Source organism: Dermacentor variabilis, chromosome 8 (assembly GCF_050947875.1).
Source record: "Dermacentor variabilis isolate Ectoservices chromosome 8, ASM5094787v1, whole genome shotgun sequence".
NCBI classification, from domain to species: Eukaryota; Metazoa; Arthropoda; class Arachnida; order Ixodida; family Ixodidae; genus Dermacentor; species Dermacentor variabilis.
In genome coordinates, this window is record NC_134575.1 from 41,953,307 (window position 1) to 41,967,939 (window position 14,633).

At 45.2% G+C, this 14,633-nt stretch overlaps 1 long non-coding RNA gene across 1 annotated transcript; it reads left to right on the forward strand.

The window, feature by feature from the left end:
• Positions 1 to 4,929: 4,929 nt before the first annotated feature.
• On the forward strand, positions 4,930 to 10,853 carry LOC142591009 (uncharacterized). The gene is made up of 5 exons (XR_012830301.1): positions 4,930 to 5,066; positions 6,087 to 6,247; positions 9,940 to 10,022; positions 10,178 to 10,261; positions 10,689 to 10,853. It is a non-coding gene; the product is annotated as an uncharacterized LOC142591009 (long non-coding RNA).
• The last annotated feature ends 3,780 nt before the right edge of the window (positions 10,854 to 14,633 follow it).

Consider the following 14,633-nt stretch of genomic DNA (forward strand, 5'->3'; position numbering starts at 1 on the left):
AGTGGTGCTGTGATCTACTGCTCCCGAAGCACAGGAGCTATGAGCTGTCTAGATCTGGCGCTGTGCTCTCCATCTCTCTTTCTCGATCTTCAATGAAGATGTTATCGACAATCTCTATGGTAGTTACCATATGTCTGGTATCTCTAAAGAATTATCTCCTTTCATTATCTCCTCTCGTTGGAAACTCCATCTAGCAGACTGGCCTCTCTTCAGTGAAAAGGCCTGTCTGGATGACATATCCGCTGATCTAACGATAAATGAAATGAATGAGACTATTGCTGCCATTATACTTGCTCCAGCAGAACAGACGATCCCGCAACCCTCCGTCTTCTTACGAAAAAAGTAAAATCTTAGTGGACGAATGAATGCACAAAGACTGCAAAATCACAGAACAACGCACGGGGTATCTTTCGGCGATATCCAGCGCAAGCTAATCTGCTCCCTTTCAAAAAAGCAAACGCGAAGGCCAGGCACGCACGCAGACAAGGCGAAAGACAGTGCTTGAAAAACTATGCATCGCCAATAAATAGCTCGATAACATTCAAAAGAATGGGGGATTAGCTTTGTAAGTTTAGAGGTAACCACGGTCGTTACACTATCCCCATACTCTCAACCCCAGGCAGGCAAACAAATTTAGAAGAAGAAGCATACATGTTAGGGCAACATTTCCATGACATATCAAGCTCAGTAACTTATTCTGCTACTTTTCAAAAATATAAGCAATCAGCAGAAAAACTAAAGCTCCTGACCACAGGAAGTTCAGAGAGATCGTATAATGCCCGCTTAGTACTCCGGGAAATCAACAAAGTACTCACTACTGGCAAAAAAACAGCATCTGGCCCGGACAAAGTCCATTACGCAATGTTCGCTCACGTATCCTCTAAAGCAGTTTAAACCTTGCTTCGTTTTTTTACCATAATCTGGGAAGCAGGGGAAATTCCGAATTAGTGGAAGAAAGCCTTCATAATTCCATTCTTGAAAGCTGGAAAGCATCCTACAACAGCAACCAGCTACAGACCTATAGCACTCACAAGCTGTCTTGCAAAGTGAAGCCATTATAAACAAAAGATTGACATATGGCTGTAACCTGACTGTCAGGCACTGCCAGTGAAGCCCTCTGAGGCTTTGGTAGGCCTGCTATCTGTACTTTGTTTTCTTTATGCACAATAAAGATTGTATTGTATTGTGTTGTATTGTATTGTATTGCATTGTATTGTATTGTATTGTGTTGTACTGTATTGTATTGTATTGTATTGTATTGTAAACTGAAAACCTGCTGGACGACCATCAGTGTGTGTACAAGAAAGGTTACTGTACAATAGATCACCTAGTTCGGCTAGAATTGACATTCGCAGAAAGCGACTATAGGTGCGGCAATACTGTCTGTTTTCTTCAATCTAGAAAAGACGTACGACACAACATGGGGGTTTGGTATTCTAAGTAACTTAGCGGATTTAGGGATCCGCGGTAGAATGCTCAAATGTCTAGCCGATTCCATGTCCGACCGAACATTTCAAGTGTGTTTAGGAACGGTGCTTACACGCGCGTTCATCTAGGGGAATGGTGCGCCACATGCATGTGTAGTAAGCAACACTGTTTGTGCTGAAAATGAACTGAGTCGGTAATGTAATTCCACCCCCTGTAATGCACTCATTATATGTAGATTATCTACAAGTTGTGTGTCGTGCATCGAACTTGGCAACCTGCGAACGGCGAATTCAAGTTACATTAAACAAACTCACGCAGTGGGCATCTGAAAATGGTTTTAGCTTCTGAACTGAAAAGCTATTAGTGCTGTCATTTCCCAAAAAGGAGGCCTACAACCAGATCCCATCGTTACGCTACAGGAAGCCACACTACCTGTAAACAAAGAACACAAGTTTCCGCGTGTTCTGCTTGACAAAAAGTTGAACTTTCTCGCGCATATAAATAGCCTTAAAATTAAAGCGAACAATGCACTTAACATCCTCAAAGTCCTGTCCCGGAAGCCCTGAGGCTCTCACCGTAAATTCCTTTGACCGTAATTGACCGCGCTTTGGTACGTAGCATATTAGACTATGGTAGCATCATATATGGTTCAGCCAAACAGTATTACGTCCGACGACCTCATGCAGTTCATAACATTGGATTACGACTCGCAAGTAGTGCTTACAGAACATCACTTGCCTAGAGCGTTTACGGTGAATGCACTGAGCCTCCTTTACAGCATCGTAGAGTGCTACTAACTTTTTCCTACATTTAAGAATCCAGTCTTCACCACAACACATAGGCTACAACATCGTCAAACACTGCAACTCACGCTTACACTACACAAATAAAGCAAACATGATTAGACTTCTGCGATTTGATCCCACCAAAGTTTGAGGGTTCGACTCCCGTCAAAAGTTGTGGGTTGAAGTTCCCTAATTAACTATGCTTTAATTAAAAGTAAAGTTTTTGTGTCCGACTTCTATCGATGGTCTCAGGTTCGACCACCGAAGGTCGAGGGTTCGACTACAAAAAATGGTCGTGGGTTAGACTCCCATCAATGGTGACGACATCAATTTTGATGCAATTAAATGTTGACGCCATAACCTTGGATGGTCAAAGTTTCCTCCGAGGAGCCGTTTAAGGCTTTGGTCCTAATGATTCATCAATCAAGTAATCAATTCATCAATTATTAAATGAATGCATTCTGGCCGGCCTGCTTAACTGCCATGTATTGCGGTGGCGAGAAGATGATGCACTTCGTCGTCGTTGAATGAGGCTGGCGCGTCGACTCGTGCACGGTGAATTTGCAGCTACTACCAGCTCCTACAAGGGAATTAATTAATTAATTATTAATTATTTGATTAATTACGACAAGAAGACGAGCGAAGCAGTAGCGACGATGGCGGCAGCTTGATTACGACGTCACAGATAGAGCGGGCGGATACGAACAGAGCGGACACGGCTTTCAGTTCATAATAAGTAGTGCCAATATCGCGCAAGACCTTAAAATGACATACAGGGCTCATGCTGACGACCTCCACAGATGCCTTCGCGTATTTGACGCGGATGGGAAATGATGTGTGCCTCCAAAGGTTGCGCGAAGCTAAGCATCTTTGCTGCGCAGGAGTCGTCTGGGCGCTGCTCTCGCCCATCGCTGCGCACAACTCGTCGGCCGATCGAATAGTCCCGACTGCAAACCCTGCCGGACGCGTGAAACGCTGACACACATGTGCGATCGCCCAGCATATGCGGCGCAAAGATGGACGCTGGACACTTTCTTAGCAAGCGTCGGTAGAAACCAATGTTGGAGCGCGCTGTTCTTGGCCCACGACCTGATACTGCAAGGCAAAAAAAAAAATCGATGTTGAAGTTTCCGCATGACACGCGACTGTACCAGAGGCTTCATTAGGACTGCAGTACACCGTGAACACAAATCCATTTGTTCCCCTTTCTCGCATAGTCATTCATCACCAGAGGCAAAAATGCCGGCAAATAGCTATTTGATGCCGCTTGCCAGGGCCCCACCCTTTTGAAATGTGAGCACAAGTTATTGGTTAAGAAGTGGCGTAGCAAGGATTTTATGGAGCCTATAAATACCTATTCTAGTGCTTTGTTCGTATCTATACGGCCACTTTTGCTTTTAGCAGCTAGAAATTCTCTTGGGCGGACGCTGTTCTTGCTTCGAAAGAACGTTCGTTTGCATATTTTCAGAATACCCAGCACCACGCTCTTGCTAGTGGAAACGCACATTGCTATTTCACCTAGCACGTGAGCGCTTGCATTACCAACGTTAGTGGTGCTTTCGAGGACCTCTCACTATCTGCCTGAGTTTTGACAGCAATCGCAGAGAAAATTATTAGGAAAAAAAGTCTGTTTCCGCGGTAGTGGTCATAAACTTTATGACACTGCAGGCGGGTATTTGAGAAGCAAAGCAAAGCGTCTTGAGAAAGGCGTACCGTAGACTGTAGCTTCGAAATACTGTTGACCATAGATTGAACCACGTTTCGTGTGCCCTGCAGAGCGCTGTGAAGGAATAGCTTACACAAAATGGTTGCTGCCTTCCAGACCTCGTGAGTGTGCGACGGGTCAGTTTTACACCACGAAAAAAAAAAGCTACAAGTGTTTGATGCATAAACAGATTGTGGTTTGCGAACAGTTTATTGTGTCTATTTCAGCCCCGTCCATACCGCGGCGTAAGTGGGGATTTACGTGCCTGTTAGACGCACACCCAAAAACCCGCATTTCTATTTCGTAAAAAATAATCACTTAGTATTAATCGCTGTACTCGCACTCTCCTACCGTGCTTCTAAGTGCACTGTACCAGTCTAGGGCGTACCACCTGAGGTCGACCTCTCTGCCTTTCTCGTAAATAACATCTACCTTTCCCTCTCGAAAAGCTTGAAGCTACCCCTTACCCTTATATTGTGCGCTCTCGTACAAAAAAAAACGCAGTAACAGCGCAAATCTACAAAAAAAATCCTTTGAACTAAACTAAACCTAAAGCTAACAAGAACTATAGTTCTGGTTAGTTTTACTATTACTACTATTATTATTACTATATGGTTACTATTACAGATAGGATGCTATTGCATCGCATATGTGTTTGCATTAATCTTAGAAGCTCAGGTCCACTCGCGCGCGCCGTTAATGTCATCTGACCGCAAACGCTTCATATCAGCAGAGTTCTACTGCATATTTGCCTTCTAACAAAGTTCGTTGCTACCGTCGCTCAGTGTTCTTGACCCTAGAGATTTTGCTGCGTAACGGCGCGTCCTTTTTCAAAAGGAGGCAAGAAAAACACTGCGTAGGAGCAGTTGCTACGCCATCATTTAGCATTTAGCTTCGTACGTTGCGGTGAAGGTTCAATGACGCGTAATATGTTATTTTTGAATTATCACAGAACTACTGGCTCCTGCTGCGCGAGCTCTCTATTTTACTTATATATCTGGTCCTTACCATTAGAGCCTGACATTCAATCTTGACCGGCTTCATACGGGATGCAGTGTGTGGAAGTCCTCGCTGTATTTCTAGCAGTTCTTTTCGTCGACAGCGGTGCCGTTGGAAAGAAACATAAAAGCACCAGCAATGCTAAACAAGTAGGTTTGTCTATTGCTTTGGATACGTTTGGTATAAGTATGTGCGGGCAAGCGTCATCTTGTGAAAAAGTAGGATAGGCCCTGAGCTCAACATCTTCGGAATTCATTTTTCATAGCTCTGCACGCCAACACTTCTGACTAATTTTCTTGCCGAACAGAGAGAGACGGAGAGAACTAAGCTTTTATTTTCTGAAACGGTAATCCGAGCCAGGACCCGGTTCACCCTTGGTGGGATGATTCCTCATTCCAAGAACCCTCTGGATTGGACTGCCTCATTGGCACGGGCGACGAGACTGCGTTGGTCGTCCAGGCCATCAACAATTGAAACATGGGAGGCCAAGCTTCCCTCTGATGCTGATTAGAGGAGGAATAAACTTTCAATTTGGAAACAGTATCCCGGGGTAAGCCCCGGTTCTACTCTCGGTGGGAGGTCTCCTCATTCCAGGAACCCTCTGGCCTTCGCTGCCTCCTTGGTCCTGGCGACGAGGCGTCGTTGTTGTTCCAGGTCCTCGGAGACGAGCTTGACCTCCCACCGTTTCTATGAGGTCTTCCCTTTGTCTGACGTTGCAACAGTCTGTCGGTGAAAGCAATGCGTCTTTGTCTGGATGCCATGGACATTCGATGATCAGGTGCGCTAAGGTGTCCGGTACGCCGCACATTGGGCAGTGGTATCCTTGTAGCGTTGGGTGCAGTCTATGCGTGATGATTCCGTGGATGTAAGTATTACTTTGCAGTCTTCTGACTGAAAGAAAAATTAGGCAAAATAATATTGCCACAGGTCGTTTCGCTTTCTGGTGGTATCGAAAGCCTCATTTTAAGGTGCGCATTTCACGTCTTCCTCTAAAGAAATGTGCGGTCAGGTTATTTTGCAAGGAATAATAAATTGCGGTTTATAAGTGACTATAGCTTTTCTATTTCGCTTAGGTCACCCTTCGTTGCAGTTTTAGTTACTGCGATAGCATTTATAAAAAAATTGCCTAACTTTTTTTTTCTGGAAACTGACACGAATGAGCGTTGCAGCTTCTCTCTGTGGCAGGCGCGCCGAAGTTTGTTCTGTCACAGAAAACAAGAGGAGCAAATTTCCTTGGGTACACGATGAACTCGAGGTGCTTGAGCATAGAATTGCTCGGAGGGAGCGGTGAATGTACCGCAGTTCTCGACCACTTCTCTGCCAACAAATGGTAAGCCAATATTGATGAAAGCATATATCCTGATCGTTATGATGTTTTGGCCAATTCTTTTTTTAAAAAAAAACGTAATTTGTTAATGCCCTTGTGACTCGGGCGTTTCCTGTGGAAGCTCTATTGAGACCGTGTGCACTCTACTGCACACCACTTCATGTATTACGGTGATCTAACATACTAATGCTTAACTGTTAATTGTACTTTAATACGTCTAAACCGGCTTTCTCAACTACACGTTGCCAATAAACAAAGAAATCGCGGTAGGCATTACGCGAGCGGCAATCGTTGAAAGTTGATGAGTGTTGTCCGAGCCCGTCGTGAGCTTCGTTTTTCATTTGCATTCTGCGACAATATTTCGGCAATCAAGTTTAATCGAGACATTTGTTTCCCAACGTAATTACCTGGTCAACAAGACGTTAACACAAAAGACACAGAGGATGCCTAGAAATGACCGCTAACAGTGCTTAAAGATCCCTATGCCACGTGTGATTTTGTTTTCAACGACAAAAAAAGAAAGGAAACGCGAACTTTCAAAAATACCGCGTCAAAACGTGTCCGCGAGCCAGGGATTGCACCGCTCTTCACACGGAACTCTCGTCCAAAGCCGTGCCAGCATCTCGCACTAAAAGCGAGCGGCTGTGCTCTTTCGCCGAGGCGTGAGTAGCTTTCGGCGCACTTCTTCGTCTATTGCTGAACGTCAAGCTCAGGTTTTCAGCGAGCGACAAAGGCACGGCGTAACAGATGGCGAAGATTACGTCTGGAACTACTGCTATCAACGGAGCATGGACACGTTGCCACGTGATATATATATATCACGTGGAAACGTGATATATATATATATATATATATATATATATATATATATATATATATATATATATATATATATATATATATATATATATATATATATATATATATATATATACACATACATAATTTAGGGAGCTTTCATTGCTCATCGGGGAAATGGACCACGCATGCACCAAATTACTTTAAATGCTGTTATCCGTCATTCCACAAGATACACCCTAACTTTTGCATTGGTACCTTATCGATTACATAAGTTATTAAAAGTGGGCTAATTAAGCTTGAAAACCTAACTACTGTTGAAAAATTAAAAAGTGCTATTGACTAACATGAAAACGCCATCTACGTACACTGATTGCCATTCGCGTAAAGCGCTCGTTTTTTTTTTTTGTTATTGGTCATATTTAGTTCGGAGAGCTGGTATATAATATACGGTTCTTCCGACTATCATGGGATGGACAGATCAAATTAACTGCTCCTCGTGTTCATGTTTATATTGAACATTTCTTTATTTAAGAAATGCGAGTCGAAAGTTCGCAGCATTCTCCTTTCGCATTTCCCTAGGCAAACTTGTCATGAAAAGGAGGTCGCTATTATGTATCAACAGTACAATGCCTTTATGTGCCTTGAAACTCTCCACGCTATCAGTCAGACGTCCACACAACGATGTGTCTTTCGCATTGTTGTGGTTGTCAGCCATATTTGTGAAATATGTGATTGTGATGAAGCCATTTAAGATATGGCATCTGTGACTGTGCCCGGGCTTTTTTCGAGGACAGAGGTTGCTTCCCCCCCCCCCACCCGACATCCTTGACATCTGTCCGTTTTCCGGATGCAGAGTTCTAGGTTCCTGCATCCTCCACAGACGTCTGCTCACTCGGCTTTAAAAGCACTGTTTGTTTCGCTAAAGACAACTGGCTAATGTAGGAGACTGCGAGCACTTTTCTGGCCTAACTTTACTCTTCATAGATATACCAACACGGCGGAAAAGCAAACAAAAGAAAGCATAGGCGAATAGCTAAAGCACGGCGCTAACTTTCACCAAATGATTTAATCCGGGAAGAGCACAAATATATTTGATGGGTCATCAAGCAAGTAAGCAAATCTTTCGCTGGACGTCAAGCTACATTTAAGGACTGGCGCCATCTACTCGGAGACACTGTAATCCCATAAATGACAGCGTAACTGATGCTATCCCGTTCAAGTAGAATTTAGGATATGCGTTAGGTATCCAGATAAATATGAGCCTATCTCTTCAGGTATATGTCCTGAGGATAATTATTTCTAGTAGATTGTTATGGCCATTTCTCTTTAAATGTATCCGACCTAGTAGAAATTGTGTTCTCATTACAGTTTCCTATAACTATCTCGATTGGTGGCGGAAAGTGAAAATTATCGGCCCACATGGACTTTGTTTCTTAATTTTTCATGATCAGACGCGTGCAACGAGCATTTCTACAGGCAAACGCGCTTGTGCCTTGAAGTAATGAAGCTGTTTCACTCCGCTGATTAGAAATTTCAAGATGCTCGAGACGAAATCAGCAGACAATAGGCGACAGCTTATAGTGCCAGTGCCTTATCTGTCACATGTCTCCCAAGTTCGTCGAACTCGATAACGGCGCTTGTAGGACAACGGCTGCCAGCCGCCGAAGCAGCAGCATCTACAAGACGACCCAATGCCTGCGCTTCTTCAGGAGTGACGTGAAGTGACGTCATGCAGGCCACACTGTTTAGTGCGGGACGAGGTCGGAGCTAAAGGTTGTCCTTGTCTTCTTTCCAATGCGCCGTATTCAACGGGCTTGCGGTGGCATTTAGCCTTATCAGATATCGTCACAGAGTATGCAGGCCTGTTCTCGACTGAGTCCCCAATGTCCACGGGTAAATACCTCGAAAAAAAACTCGAAACGACTTGCGCGTGTGTACATTATGCACCAAGTTTTATGCACCAAGTTTTATTATGCACCAAGTTTTAAGGAAACGCGGATTACTTTGCACGAATAAGACAAAGTCCACGTTGTTTGCCGTCTTGCTGAGAAACCTGGCATCCAGTTATTTATTTCAAAGTAATCATCTAACTTGTTTAATTGCATTTCCAGTTGTTAAGATGCCAACGAGGTACTTGTAAAGAATCGCAAGTCACCTAAAAATGACGCGTTTCAAGCGAGGTACGCATTGCGCGGTGTTTACTTTTTCCTGTCAAATAGAGTAAGCGCGCGAAATTTGAAAAATCCACCACGTGACGGCACTCCTGTGCGCAGGCGACGTCAGTACTGTCAAACAGTGTCAGTGAGAAAGCAAGCTGTGCATCTCGGGCTCGCCATTCAAGGCAGTGACATTTCCTTGATCTCCATGTGCGATGATCGCCAGGAGCTGTTCGCGCATTGCGCAAGGAACACCAATGCTGTTACAGCCACCGCTCGGCCAAGTAATGGATGAGCATCTTGATTGCCGACTGAGGCTGTCTGATAGCGCTGCCATCCCGTGCGAACAGGTACGCAGTCACGTGGTATATATACATATATATATATATGTTCGTATTTTGCGAGCTTCCTTGATTTGCTGGAAGAAAGCAAACACATGATGTGGGCCTTGCAGAAAACGCGACGTTTTGCTTCTCATTCAATTCTCTACGACCACGTAATATGCGTATTCACAACTAAACAACATTCAAAAGGTAAATAATTACTTTTAGTTAAACAATTAGATGTGAGGAATTACAAGATTACCATCGGTTTCTGAAGAATAATCTAAACAAGATGCACTTGGTCATATTCCGGTAAAATAAGACGTCTATTCTTTTTAATTCGGTACATGATGTCTGAAAGACCACGTATACAAAACTTCAGATATATCCTCATGCATTGCGAATCTTTCTAAAGGTTTACAGATCTACTTTACGCAACGACGTCTCGCTCTATAATCAATTTCACAGCCATCGACTTTGACAATGGTACACACTCTGGTGAGTAGACGAATTTTCATTTGAAGGCAACTCAGGCACTGCTGCTTTGTATTAAAATCACGCTTAATTAATCTAAGTGTAAAATTACTGTTGCTGAAACTACACGAAATGTGAAAAAAAATCAACGTTCATTTCTCTCTTACCTTCTGATACAGTTCCAACATCACCACTTTACCGACTCATGTATACTGATTACACTACCTGCTTCCTTGTGATGTCGAGGCAACCAAGCAGAAAAGGTAAACCGCAAACCCTTAATTTAGGTACTAAATTATTATTTTTATCTTAAACCCCGCCGCAGTCTAGATGTTTCGAGTCACTAAATTGTGTGCTGAATTACCTCTAAGTCTTGAATGGCGTATTTAAGTAATTTAGAAAAGTTAGGCTGCACATTGTATGAACGAAGCATCTTTAATCACTGCTAGAATTCGTTCACGAGCTGGTGCTTTGAGCCCGCGAATGCCGACAACGTTCCCCGGATGATGAAGAGAGATGTTGTTTGCAGCTTGATAGAATCTGACAGTGCTGCAAAAGGCCTTTAGTACGCTATAGCGGCATTTAATTTTTGGAGCCACGTTGAACAAAGCAAAAGCTACAGCAAGCCATTTTTTTCATTTCTTTTTATGCTATTGCCTACTGTCTCTTCAGATTCACTGTTCTTTTCAGAATGCTTCTTGTGGTCAAAGGCAGAGCCTTCTACGCTGCAGCGCAAAATGTCTACCGCATGCGACTTCACATATCAATCAAGATGCCGTGGCAAAAAAGAAGACGTTTCTACAAACGATTGTCGGAATACAGAAAAATAAATGCCTTTTATTTTTCTCTACTCAGCTTATAGTGTTGCCTAGTCGGTGAATTTTTGGGATTTTCATAGGTAATTACTGTGCTCAGGCCGATAGCGTGCCCAAACAAGTTCTATTCCACCATTTAAAAAAAAGCCTCAGTTTCGCCGTAAAAGCGAAGCGTTCATAGCGATAGCAAACTATCAGACAACCACTCGAAGCAATTTAGTAGTTTCATAGGCCGGAGAATTGCAGTAACGTAACACTCGCTTACTAATTAAATTACCAATCTCTGCGTCACGCGCTTACGGGCAAACGTGAACATGCCTTCCTCGGCGAACACGAACAGTCGACGTCAGAACGCTGGCGTCACGAAAGTGGCCAGCGAATTCGTTCTGCCATCCGCTTCCGCGCGAACTAGAGGCGCGAGAACGCAGCGGACGCACAGCCATCACGGCTCGCCCAAACTTTGCACCCACCGCACATTGCCTCTATAGCAGGACGCGCCCGGCCGCACTAGTAGAGGAAACGGGCGTTAAACTGGCCCCCTTCCCCCCCCCACCCACCTAGTGCGCGCTCCCCATCTCGCTCTGTCCTTTTCACGCGTGAGAAGACGCCGCGCGTGAAACCGCCATCTTTTTTTCGGCCCAGGTTTTCTCTGAAACCTACAGCATACAGCGCGCGGCCGCAATCTTAACGCACATGAACCTTATACGGAACCTCACGGCGACGTCGACGACGAGGATGGACATTCGCCTGGAGTATCCGCATAATTGTTATCCGAATAAAAGCCTCGAGGAGAACAACGGCAATGACGACGGCCGCATAAGAATGGCACATACGTATACGGTACGACAAACAACACAACGATGTCGGGGCCACGACGTGACGGCCGATGTCGAGAGGATTAGGAGGGCGAGAGTTTAATCTTGGGGGAAGACAAATCGCATAATTTTTCTTGGTGTTGTGATGACTTCTACGCAGAAAACATGACGGCGATACGTTAACAAGATGGTGATCACGCCTCTGGCAGACGCCACGAGACGTCGATAGCAACCTTACAGCTTTCACTGTGCAGGGTAATCATGTTTTATTTCTGCGACTATTGGAAGACTTACACAGCGCCCCCAGCAATAAATTCAATTGCAGATACTTCAAATCCATACAAAAGGACAAATAAAAGCACTCGATGTCTATCTTTCTTCCTCAGCCCTTCTGGATTCATACTTCCTGCAGTTTTACGCTTGAAAAGTTGTAGAATCTGACGGGTTTAGCCCTGTTGCTATTCGACATCACCCACGCACGCATCACGTAAACCCGACCGTAGTCAAGCGTGAATGAAGGCCGATTCGCTCGATAAACAACGCCCAGTGTCGAGCTGAAACGCCGGTAAGTCGGTTTCGAAAGCAAACCCCAGTGGCGACGGGAACAACTGGGACCACAACGCACTGCGCGGGGATGCCACAGCAATGACTTAGTGAAACTGCTCACGATGTCGATGTAAACTTCGTGCATTCATTTGGTGCCAATTTGTCATTTTAATGCGAAAGCATTGTATGCTTTCGTCGCAGTCCGTCGCAGTCGGTGTGACCCAAACGTATTGATGTCAAATTTCTCAGGGAGGTTCCTGTAAACAAAATTAATTTATGGCTTTGAAAACAAAATTCCATACGCTTGGGTCTTAGTGGGAACCGAACCCGCGCCTCCGGGGTGTGATACGAGTCAACGCCTCCTAGTTAGCACTAGGCCGATGCACTTCGATCTTTGACGTCATGCTACCTCGTTCGACTGCGACAGAGTCTCATGGGGGCGCACACGAGTAAGCCACGATGGTTTTTTACATCGCCGCTTTCGTCACGCCGGGCTTGGCAATGGAAACTTCGGTCGAAGCAGCATGACGTCATAAAGCAGAGTGCGCAGGACTGCCATCTAGGAGGCGCTCGACGAGCACGCTTCCCCGGCGCCACGGCGGCTCCGCGGTTCTGGCTGACTAAAGGTGTGCCTATTTCGTGCGTCATCGGGCACGTGACGGCGCAGCCAATGGCGACGAGGTGGCGCCACGTCACGGGTATGTAACCTGAGCGCGTGCATGGCGTTCGGAGGCTTACATACGTTACAATGATTTCGCATTCCCACACGTCTCTGCAGAATTTTTTAAATACATGTGCCTAGCGCCTAACCCCCAAACAATAAAAAAAATGAGAGCGAAGTCGGACTCGGACCGAGGCGGAAGCATTTACGTGGCTTCGCACACCAGGGCATACGGGTCCAGATCGCTGTGGCGGCCTGTTAGCGATGCGAGAGAGCGCCGTCAATCGCATCTGACTGGGAAACACCGACCCGACCCGTCCGCGTTCACGTTAGCGTTGCATGCGGATCGGGCTGAGTCTACTCGCAGCGTGCAGTCAAGCTGGCCCAGCCCGACGGAACGCTCGCTCGGACTAAACGGTTATAGCGCTTACATGCACAGGACAGCAAAATCGCTGCCCGACAAGTCGATCCCGCTCGTTTCTGTGGGGGCAATCGCCCTGAATGGGGCTGAGTGAGTGTGCAGGCCGGACAGAATTAGAGGCGCGACCAATCTTTTGAGGCATTGCTTGCGGCATTCGAATATGAACGTCTAAACATGTTGTAAAATGGCAATCACAAACATTAGAGCTTGGACAATGCACTTGGTTGCGTGGAAGGCACATTTTGGCTGCGCTCTCCACGGTTGATTGACACTACTTTCATACGTCTTATTCGAACGCCTCGATCTCATAACCACGCAAGAAATCATACGGGCGGCAGCCTACTCTACCTTTAAGTTTCGCAAATTGCTATTAATAACCGTTAATAATTTTAATAACGACAAAATGGAGTGCAGGCCGTAAAGACATGAAAAGCAAAGGAGAAATGCACTCGGTTTAAAACATTCATTGTATGAGCCGTCATTCATTTACCGTCGCTTTCTTTATTGGGTGTAAGATTTCGCGGTTTTTTTCTTTTTCAGCATTTTCTTAAAGGCCTGAACTTACACAGCCCTTAGAGCGAGACTCGTGTCGTATGTGCAACCTTGTGAATTTCCAATCACTCATATACATATACGCCACATGAGTCCGCCATGTTGACCAACTTGACACATTTCGTAGGTAATAAAGAAGAAGGCCATATAGCACAGTTCGGTAATTCCGTCAGGAGACTGCATGGGACAAAAATAACAGCCCCAGAAAACCGGCTATACGTCGGCATAGCCATAAAGCTCTCACCAAAAGAGCCCACTACGTACGTCACGCTTGTTTTAGAACGCCACGCTATACTGGTGCACATGGAGCTCATTAGCCACCCGGATAGCGGTAAATCATTGTAGCAGCATTGAAATTTGAGCTTCCGCCGCAATTGTCACTCTTTCGCCTGTAAACATGTCTGGTTTTCTTTCTTTCTTCTTTTTTTCTAGAACGAACACGCAGAAACAGAACAGGGATCCGGGTACGGCCAAATATTTCTCGAGTAGTTTCACTATTTTAGGGCCATTTAATTTCCTCCAAAGCGAAAGATTTATGGCGAGCACATTATCATATACAGCAGCGTGTTCGCTTTTCCTGTGCCGCTAACAGCTGCGCGGGAGGATCGTGATCTCTGGGTAACTGTACACTCCCGTCGCACTGATTCATGCCATCTGCATCGTTCAAGCTTGTGCTTTTTTTTTTTGCAAGTGATCACTAATGCAGCAGCATGCGTAGGTAGAGCGCGTGGAATCGCAGTGCTGTCTACTTTGAGGGGACCATGGCGAAAAAAATATATTGCAGTACCGGCATAAGCATGCAGGTGTAATTGATCACCTGGCCGC